At 48.4% G+C, this 8,815-nt stretch overlaps 1 protein-coding gene and 1 long non-coding RNA gene across 3 annotated transcripts in view; both read right to left on the bottom strand.

Annotated features, from left to right (window-relative positions):
* LDLRAD4 (low density lipoprotein receptor class A domain containing 4) overlaps positions 1-8,815 on the bottom strand; it is a 273,217-nt gene that overhangs the window by 235,573 nt on the left and 28,829 nt on the right. The gene's annotated exons all lie outside the window — the stretch shown is intronic.
* The window catches only part of LOC138844062 (uncharacterized), a 33,292-nt gene that overhangs the window by 512 nt on the left and 23,965 nt on the right, over positions 1-8,815 (bottom strand). The window contains exon 2 of the long non-coding RNA XR_011379454.1: positions 1-8,410. This exon is cut by the window's left edge and continues 512 nt beyond it. This is a non-coding gene — a long non-coding RNA (uncharacterized lncRNA). The remainder of the gene's footprint in view (positions 8,411-8,815) is intronic.

Below are 8,815 nucleotides of genomic sequence, written 5' to 3'. Positions count from 1 at the left end.
GTGCTGTTTAGGACATCTGCCATTCTATGAGTCTGCTGTGTATTCCACTTCCCATGTTGGATCATTCTCTCCTTTTTAATTATATCAGTTAGTACTAGTAGACACTAGTCTTTTTTATGTAATTCCTTTGACTCTTAATCATATATTTCTAACTATAAAGCCCTAAAAATTTAGACAACATGAGATCTATCTTTATCTACATATATCAAAGTGAGATCTATTTTTATTTACATATATCAAAGTGAGGCATTGTCTCAGTCCACATACATTGCTCCTTAATGGTGTAACTTAACTCTGGGAGGGGGAAAGTGAATATTTACTTTTTCAAAGGAAAATTTCACTTTGTTCCATTTTATATTTGGGTTTTAATGTGATTTGTGTTGAATAAATGACTATGGCTCGTCCTTTACCCTTACTCTTGACTTTAAATAGTTGCCACTTTCTCCTAAATGTAAATGAAAGTTTCTTTTTTTTATTTTTTTTTTATTTTTGACAGGCAGAGTGGACAGTGAGAGAGACAGACAGAAAGGTCTTCCTTTGCCATTGGTTCACCCTCCAATGGCCGCCGCGGCTGGCACGCTGTGGCCGGCACACCGCGCTGATCCGATGGCAGGAGCCAGGTACTTCTCCTGGTCTCCCATGGGGTGCAGGGCCCAAGCACTTGGGCCATCCTCCACTGCACTCCCTGGCCACAGCAGAGAGCTGGCCTGGAAGAGGGGCAACCAGGACAGAATCCAGTAGCCCGACCGGGACTAGAACCCGGTGTGCCGGCGCCGCAAGGCGGAGGATTAGGCTAGTGAGCCGTGGCGCCGGCCGAAAGTTTCTTATTAAAAAAAAAAATAGATCTATAAATAGGACACTGAAATGTAGATTTAGTATCTTTTGTGTAAGGAGAGAAAATATTTGTGAAAGATTTAATATTTAAATTCTGAACACTCTTAAATCATCAGAGCCTTAGTTTTTCTACTCTCAGAACTTAAAATACTTTTTCCAGGTAAAGAGGTTGGTAGCTACATTTGGTGCTCTGTAAATGAAAAATGTTCTTAGTCTTTGCAGTGTAACTTTGTGGTAAGGAGCAGTTGTGGTAATGATGTTAGTTGAGAAAACAGCCCTCATTCACCGACACACAAAACTTTCTAAGCCTCTGCAGTAGACTCTGTGATTGTTCTGGGTAAGCAGGTGCATCAGGCCTTTTCCACACTCACATTCAGCATTTAGTGGGCTCTCTTGTTTCCCCTAGATTGGAAAGAAGTCTGAGACACATTTGAATGATCTTCTTGGGCTGGGGTACATGCTTCCTGGCAGTTGCCTAGGTTTCAGACCTTTGCTCGATGCCAGTTTTACAAACTAGTGAATTCCAAAATTTGGTAAACAGAACTATTCATTTTAAAGCCAGCTGGAGGGACGGCGCTGTGACGTAGTGGATAAAGCCACTGCCCGCAGTGCCGGGATCCCATATAGGCGCCATTTTGAGTCCTGGCTGCTCCACTTCTGATCCAGCTCTCTGCTGTGGCCTGGGAAAGCAGTAGAAGATGGCCCAAGTCCTTGATCCCCTGCACCTGCGTGGGAGACCAGGAAGAAGGCTTTGGATTGGTGCAACTCCGGCTGTTGAGGCCAACTGGGGAGTGAACCAGCAGATCGAAGACCTCTCTCTCTGCCTCTCCTTCTCTCTCTGTGTAACTCTGACTTTCAAATAAATAAATAAATCTTTAGAAAAAAACTGGCTGGAAATGTTGTAATTTTTAAGTTACGCAGAAGTTATTCATTATGTTCCTTCTAAGAATGACAGGGTCAGAACACGGGATTATAACATCTCTCTCAGACTGTGTGGACTAACTTATTATGGTTAAGTATGAGTCTCCACCAAATATTCAAAGTAACTATTGACTTAAGATCCCAGTGTTTTTCTCCCATATATGTGACAGTTGTGCAGATTCAGACGAGGGCAATAAAACCAACTGAACTAAGTTTGAGAACTGAGGGAAAATCTGTACAGCTGATTACTAACAGAACGTTGTTGGTATAAACTTTATTAACAGAAGTCACATTCATCATGACTTACATGTGCATATCTAAATAGGAGGCAAACAACCAGCAGTATTTTATCTTTAAAAAGCTTGATTAATATGTGATTTGTAATTCTTCAGCTAGAGCTGTATACGGTCACTCTGAGAGTTGGTGGTACAAACGAGGTGCTAGATGGTATTTGTTAGGATATACCTATGCGACAGCTGCTATCCACGTAACATTCAGCTCTGCACATGGAGTCGCTCTGTGTGCTTCTGGATTACCAGTGTAGTCTAGATTGTCTAAATATTATTTACTGATTTACAAATAAATGACTTATTAAATGTTTAAAAAAAGGAAAGAAAGAAAACTGAGCATATGAACTTGAGGACAGTGTCTACAATGGAATGAAGACCCAGAGACCCTGAGAGATGAGGCCGGAGATACAGGAACACAAGGAGACTCCAGGACAGCAATGAGACAAGCAGTTTAAAGCCCCATCAGACAAGAAAGATGATCTGGAATAGGCCTGGCAAGAAATCTCAGTGTCTCGGGGCTGAGTAAGACAGAATCACAGACACATGTGGGCTCCTAGAATCACGCGAGACTTGCAACAGACAGCACTGAGCTAGGCCCCAGAGGCAAGTGCACAGGCAGGCACTGCAGGTGTGTTTGGCAGGTCTGTGCAGCTCCAGTGCCAGGGGACAGGGGGCACAAAGGGCCTACTTCAGGCACCTCAGGTGCCCTCCACAGCCAGGGTTGGGCTGGCAGTTAGAAGAGAACCTGACTGTGGAAGAGACTACAGAAGGAGAAGGGACCCAGCATGCGAGGGCCTCCACGAGGAGCTGAGGTGCCCCTGCCATTCATGTGGGAGACCTGGATTGAGCGCCTGGCTCCTGGCTTTGGCTTCCTGACCACTGTGGGCATTTGGGGGAGAGAATTGACAGGTGGGAGCAGGTGTGCTTTCTCTCTCTCTCTCTCTCTCTCTCTCTCTGTTCCTCAAATAAATAAACAAAATGTTTAAAAAAGAAATACTGACAACTCCAGGTCACCATACTGGGGGCGTTATTATGCACTTGGAAATATATCAAACCATAAAATCACTGCAAATAGTATATGTTCAAATAAATAAAGAGACGAGTTTGGAGCATTGCACCAAGTGGAACAAATCATTTGGTTTTTCTTAACACCTTATTCCTACAATGATTTGTGTGTGTGTGTGCAGAGCTTGTAAATTATGACAGGTAAACTTGAGAGGGAAGCAATCAATTTATGCAAATATCTTCTTAAAACACTTTTCCCAGCTTTCAGATCTTGGCCAGATTTTGACATGGTCTATTGCTTTGCACTCAGACGTGAACTATGGAAGCTTCAGCTACAAGCCATTCCCCATTCAGAACTGTCTGCCTTCATGTCTCTAATGCAACAATTAATCCGTGCGGCAGTGGAGCACAATGGTGAGGGTCGCGTTGCTCTAAGACTGCCCCAATTTTTTTTTTTTTTTTGACAGGCAGAGTTAGACAGTGAGAGAGAGACAGAGAGAAAGGTCTCCTTCCATTGGTTCACCCCGCAAATGGCCACTATGGCCGGTGTGCTGAGCCGATCTGAAGCCAGGAGCCAGGTGCTTCTCCTGGTCTCCTATGTGGGTGCAGGGCCCAAGCACTTGGGTCATCCTCCACTGCACTCCCGGGCCACGGCAGAGAGCTGGACTGGAAGAGGAGCATCCAGGACAGAATCGGGTGCCCCAACCGGGACTAGAACCCAGGGTGCCAGCACCACAGGCGGAGGATTAGCCTAGTGAGCCACAGCACCGGCCATCTAAGACTGCCTCAATTTTGTTTTGTTTTGTTTTGTTTCGTTTGAAAAAGATCTTCCTTTTTCCATTGGTTCACCCCTACAAATGGCCACCATGGCCAGCACACCACACCACGCCGATCCGAAGCCAGGAGCCAGGTGCTTCCTCCTGGTCTCCCATGCAGGTGCAGGGCCCAAGCACTTGGGCCATCCTCCACTGCCTTCCCGGGCCACAGCAGAGAGCTGGACTGGAAGAGGAGCAACCGGGACAGAATCTGGCGCCCCAACTGGGACTGGAATCCAGGGTACCGGCACTGCAGGCAGAGGATTAGCCCAGTGAGCCGCGGCACCGGCCAGACTGCCTCAATTTTGAAGCATGGCTCCACTACTTATTAGCTGTGCAATACTGAGCAAGTCACTTAGCCTCTCTGTGTTTCAGCTCCTTAAGCTACAAAAAGATGTTAGAATTAGTACGTTCCTCCTATGACTGCTGTGAGAATTAATTGAAATAAATAAATAGAAAGCACCAGGAATGGTATGGTATAGACAGTTCTATATAAGTGTATGTTATAATTACTGGTATGTTCAACTATAACAAATGTTTTCCCCTTTATTAAGAGTTTTGTATTATCCATATCTTCTACCCCTTTGCATTTAGAATAGCTTTTGTTGTTATTGTTACAGTAAAAAATGTTTTTTTTAAAAGATATATTTTATTTATTTAAAAGTCAGAGTTACAGAGAGAGGCAGAGGCAGAGATAGAGGTCAGCCATCTACGGGCTCACTCCCCAAATGGTGGCAGCAGCAGGAGCTGAGCCGATCTGAAATAAGGAGCCAGAGCTTCCTCTGAGTCTCCCACATGGCTGCAGGGGCCCAAGGACTTGGGCCATCCTCTACTGCTTTCCCAGGCAAATATGCTGGGAGCTGGATCAGAAGTGGTGCAGCCAGGACTTGAAACGGCACCCATATGGGATGCTGGTGCTGCAGGTTGGGGCTTTAACAAACTGCAGAGCTACAGCGCCGGCCCCAGTAAAGAACATTTTTGCAAACAGGAAATAAAAGCTTGCTGGATAAGTGAGTGAATGGATGCCTGTGTTACTGACTACAGGCACAGATGGTTTAGGGGGGCAGCATCCCGCCAGGAAATCCAGGCGTCGGAGGCAGACAGACCTCCTTGAGCTGTTGTCTAATTAAAACCACTGATCTCTGATGAGGCCTCTTTTCATTATTTGTCCAGGCGGTACGGGTATGATAATGAGCTCTGCTGATCTCATGCATCAAATGAGATAATGGACTCATGGGTGAAGGTGGAACCACAAACCGCTAAAAACCAAGTTACCGTTGTCATTGGAAAACCAAACCAGGGCTTCCACAGGTGATCATGCTGGGATAATCCCATTCAGCCCAACTGAGAGAAAGCAAGCACTGAAGGGAACCACGCTGCTGCTACTCCGGCTGGTAAAGCCGGCGGCCACACACGTTCCAGTGGTAACTGCACAGAGGCTTCCCAACAGGCCCCCAGCAGGCACCTCTGGGAGGCCATGCCAGGGCCCATTTTACCAAGGAGAGGCTGAGGACGAGGCCCTACCAGTTCAGGACAGCCAGCGGCCAGGCCCACCTCCGAGGGTCAGGGCTCCAGGCTGCAGTACGGGCTCTGCTTTAGGTGCTTGTGTGGCTGGAAACTCTCAGGACTGCAGGGAAAGTGAGGAGATGGAGCCAGAACACGCTGCTGATGCTCCTCGCCTCACACTCAGCCTTCGACGGCACTCAGCATCAGCACCCTAGTTCTGTCCTGAAGGGCACCCACAGCATTGCCTGTCTCAGCTCACAGCCCTGCTTGCCTGGACACCGCCCTCCTGCTCCTACTCCGCCTCCTTTATCGCTCCTTCCATCACCGCAAAGAATCACACCCTCTCACCAGCCCATGTGGGTGCCGGTTCTAGTCCCTGCTGCTCTTCTTCCAGTCCAGCTCTCTGCTATGGCCTAAGAAAGCAGTAGAAGATGGCCTAAGTCCTTGGGCCCCTGCACCCACATGGGAGACCAGGAAGAAGCTCCTGGCTCCTGGCTTTGGATTGGTACAGCTCTGGCCGATGCAGCCATCTGAGGAGTGAACCAGTGAATGGAAGACCTCTCTCTCTCTCTCTCTCTCTCTCTCTCTCTTGCTTGCTCTCTCTCCCTGCCTCTCTGTAACTCTGTCATTCAAATAAATGAAATAAATCTTAAAAAAAAAAAAAAAGGACACTGTTCAGGATGCCTGCATCCTATGTCAGAGTGACTGGTTTGAGTTTCAACTCTTTCCTTCCTCCCTCCCTCCCCCCTCCCTCCCTCTCTCCCTCCCTCCCTCCTTCTTTGTTAAGATTTATTCATCTATTTGAAAGCTACAGCCAGAGACAGGAGAGACAGGGAAAGAGAGAGATCTTCCATCCCCTGGTTTACTTCCCAGATGGCCACAACAGCAGGGCCTGGGCCAGGCCAAAGTCCGGACCTGGGAGCCTCTTCCAGGTCTCCCACATGGGTGGCAGGAGCCCGTCCTCTGTGCTCTTCCAGGCCATTAGCAAGGCAACTCCTCCTCTTCAGCCCGGCCTCCTGCTCGCGTGCATCCTGGGAAGCAACAGATGATGGCTCACGTACTTGGGTCCCTGCCACCCACGTAGGAGTCCTGGATTGAGTTCCCAGCTCCAGCTTCAGCTCTGCTCATCCATGCCTGTTGCTGGCATTTGGGGAGTGGCACAGTGGATGGGTGATCTCTCTCCATCTGTCTATGTCTCTCTGCTTCTCAAATAAAATGAATACGAACAAAAGTCTGAAAGACAGAGAGATGGGTAGTAGACTCAAGTGACCTTTCTCTGGCTGGTTATTCTTCCCAGCCAGTGGGGTTGGTGCCATCTTCTACTGCTTTCCCAGGCCGTAGCATAGAGCTGGACTGGAAGAGCAGCAGCCAGGACTAGAACCGGTGCCCATATAGGATGCTGGCGCTTCAGGCCAGGGCGTTAACCTGCTGCGCCACAGCACCAGCCCCATCCAAACAGTGTCTTAAGCACTGCACCAAATGCCCACCCCCTACTGCCCATCTGAATAGGCACATGCAAATAATAGATTTCCTCAGGTCACTGAGAGACTGCCTATGTTTGGGAAATCTGAGTAATCTCTTGGTAGAAAAGGAAACAATGTTCCAAGAGGAATCACCATCACTGCTGAGACCCCAGGTTCTACCTTTTTCTACCCCAGAGACCTCTGTGCAAGGGATGTCCCCCACACATCTCTTCTCCAGTTTGAAGAACAGGCACATTTCAATTATCCATGGTCATAGATGAAATTAGTAGCAAAGGTGATCCCCTCAAAAACCCTTTGCCCAGGCTTTGCAGGGAGTGTGTGGATGTCCCTTTGCACAGAGATGTGGCTGACACTAGGGAGGTGACTTCCCAGTGCATGATGAGGCCACGCTGAGAAAGTCCACACTGCCCACAGGCTCCCTCCTGCCATGACCTCACCCAACACTGCCGATGCGGACAGAGCAAGGGCAGGTGTCTGAAAGCCGCCTCCTGCCTGCCCACCTCTCCTCCCCCATTCTGGTCCCCAGGACATAATGAGGCCTTCTGGTTTACTGCACCTCCTGTTGGGCTGCAGGAAACACAAAAAACACAGAAATAAGTAAGCAATGTCACACGGTGTCAATGGGGACTGCATCGCATTTCCCAGTTAATCACACAATTAGGAAACTGAAACCCGAAGCCCCTCAGAGAAATGCAAGTTCCACAGCCTGGTGGGGAGCACGCTCAGGAACCAAGTCCCGCCTGCCCTCTGATCTCTCAGTGACAGTGACAATGATGTTGGCTGTGCAAGGTACTGAACTGGACGTGCACTGGCACATTTAATCCACTGAGGTGGTTGGCACATTTAATCCACCGAGGTGGTTGTCAATGACTCTACCCCACCAAGACAGAACGAAACCGGCTCCACGAGGCCACAAGACGTGCTGAAAACAATGACACCAGGGACGCTGGAGAGGCTGTCTCAGGTTTGCTCAGCTCCAAGGCCCATCCGCCCGGGAGACAGCCCAACCTGCTCATCTCCAGATTTCTCTGTGGCTGTCGCAGAACCAGGCCTCAGGGAGGTATCCAGTCTGAATCTGCCGGACGCAGGGCAGCCGACCGTACAGTCCACTCTCGTCTGAGAGAAGACACGCAGCACACCAGCAGAGCAACACCATCCGTTCATTGCATGACCTTGGACGCGGCTAGAAAAGTGGACACTCTCGCATAACGATCTGATCCTGCTGAGAGTTTTTCACATGCTAACTGTGTTCCTTCATAGACTCCAGATATACAGGGAAGATGTTCGGTGCAGCCCTTAAGACACCACTCCGGACATCTGCATTCATATCTGAGTGCCTGGTTCGAGGCCTGGCTCCTCGATTTTTGATCCAGCTTCCCGCAACTGCATACCCTGGGCGGCCAGCAGATGCCTCATGTGCTTGGTCCCCTGCCACCCATGTGGGGGACCCAGGATCCTGGGTCCTGGCTTCAGTCTGGGTGAGTGCTGGCTTTTGCAGGCATTTAGGCATTTGAGGAGTGAACCACAGATGAAAGATCTCTCTATATATCTCTGACTTTCAAATAAAACAAAAATAAATAAATAAAAATTACAAAAATATACAAAATATCTTGGAAAAACTTACTAAATAATGCAAATTGTAACACAGCAAACTTTAGGGCGCAGTGAACACTGGGTATCCAGTGTGGGTCAGATGACTGAACACATTTCCCAGATCTCTAAAGACATAATTTCTGTACTCTATCAGAGACACCGTCCCTTTTCCCAAGTTACATTTTCCCTGCTGCTTCCTGTAAAAGGCCTTGTTCTTGAAAAGTGACTGCAAGTTCCTGGTCACAGACCTGAGGCATCTGATGCAGTGTTAACGCACCACACAGGACACTTGCATCCCCCATCAGAGTGCCTGGATTGAGCGCAGCCTCCACTTCTGATCCACCTTCCTGCTAACGTGCATCATGGA

This window comes from Oryctolagus cuniculus, chromosome 10, assembly GCF_964237555.1.
Source record: "Oryctolagus cuniculus chromosome 10, mOryCun1.1, whole genome shotgun sequence".
Taxonomy (NCBI): Eukaryota; Metazoa; Chordata; class Mammalia; order Lagomorpha; family Leporidae; genus Oryctolagus; species Oryctolagus cuniculus.
Note: the sequence above shows the minus strand (reverse complement) of the source record. Positions and strands in the feature narration are given on the sequence as shown.